Here is a 1,918-nt window from a genome sequence, read left to right as displayed (position 1 = left end):
CTCTTGGCTGCTACGTTGGTCTTTTTAACTGGAGCCCTTGCTACCATGGCTTGGGAGCCAAATTTCGTTTGGAAAATACATTGAAAAATTCAGATCTGAATGACATACCATATAATTCATGTTCTTTCATGTTACTTTTGATAACTTTTTTTTTGGCCATGTGGCTTGTGGGATCCTAGTTCTGTGACCAGGGATTGAACCTGAGACCCCCCCGCTGCATTGGAAGTGTGGAGTGTTAACACCTGGACCACCAGAGAATGCCCCAATTCACACTGTTAATGTGTATGTTTCAGTGTTTTTAGTACATTCACAGGGTTGTGCTGGGACAGGGGCTGATTTTCTGTTGAATTTTTGGAGGACTGGACGCACCATTCCTACCACTGTGAACGAGGCTTTTGATTTCTCAACATCCTCACCACTACTTGTTACTGATTTTTTTTTACTGATTTTTTATTGTAAGCCTCCTAGTGGGCATGATATGGGGTCTCATTGTGGTTTGGACATACATGCTTAATTTCAAAGCCCTCTAATCAGCGCTCTACTGTGTCATGGGGCACCTCAGCTTCTCTGGAGAGCACCCTGACCTTGCCAGGCAGCCATCTGAAATGTTTATCATTTGCAACTCTTTGTCCTTGCCATTCAGATGGGCTTTCTTTCCAGATTGTTCTTCATAGTGTACAACCCAAACAGGTGGGGGAGCTGAGAGTGTGACATCCACAATGAGCTGAGCCAGCCCCACAGGGCAGAGGGGCGGGGGGGGGGGCGGTGTGGTTGCTTCTGTGGTGGCCGACACAACAAACAACAGATGTCAACTCTGAGAGGACTTCAGATAGCAGGACTGTTAGAGATTATAGACATTGTCACACTGCATCCTAACCACAACTTCCAGGCATATGCTGTTTACTAGACACTCACCTAAAACATATGTCTGTGGAAAGATCACATGTGAGAGAAGGAGAAAATCAAGATCTACTTGGCACCTAAGAACCAAGAGGGAGCTGGTGTAGTTATATTAATATCAGACAAATCTACAACATTTTAGGAATAATGTTAAAATAGTTTCAAAATATATAAAGCACAAATGGACAGAACTCCATGGAGAAATAGACACATCTAGCACCTTAGAGGGAGGTTTCCATGGACTTTCCTTGAAGGTATTTAGGTCAAGCAGATGAGTTCTGTGAAGATTCAGAAAACATAAATGAACCTGTGGCTAGGGGCATCTTCACTGTGTCTGCAGGTGGCTCTGAAGATCATGGTAGTATTGTCACCATAAAGCAAGAAGCAGGCAAGCTGCAAGGTGTGGTGTCACACACACACAACTGCCACATGCTGCAAAGTTGAAAAAAATCATCACGAAAATTTAAAAGATACTTAGAGCTATAGGGAATTCCCTGGCGCTCAGTGGTTAGGACTCTGTGCTTCCACTGCCAGGGCCTGGGTTTGATCCCTGGTCCAGGAACTAAGATCTCCCAAAATGCCTGGTGCAGCCAAAAAGAAAAAGACTTAGAATACAGTAATAGAAAGAAGGAAATATTAAAACTGGTGGCTGACAGTGAAAGTGGTATTTAAAGTAAAATTTACAACTTTATGAGCTTACTTACCTGCATTATTTTTATTGAACCAAAACATACTGAGTGTAACCACTGGAACTTTCCATACACACAGCGGAGGCGCCATCAAACTCAGCCCCAAAGCAAACTCTCCAGATTCCTTTTGCAGTTCTAGACGTTGGTATGAAAAGAAGCTCACAGTGACATCCATACCTGTATCGGCAAGTCCATTCCTTTTTATCACTGAGCAGCAGTCTGTGATATGGAGGTCCCACATCTCTGTTGATGGGCATTTATTTAGTTTGTTTTCAGCTGGGGCCTCATAGGAGAATAGCTGCCGTGGACATGCAGGTACAAGTCTTTGT

The sequence above is a fragment of the Cervus canadensis genome, chromosome X, assembly GCF_019320065.1.
Source record: "Cervus canadensis isolate Bull #8, Minnesota chromosome X, ASM1932006v1, whole genome shotgun sequence".
NCBI lineage: Eukaryota > Metazoa > Chordata > Mammalia > Artiodactyla > Cervidae > Cervus > Cervus canadensis.
This window is presented reverse-complemented; position numbering follows the sequence as displayed.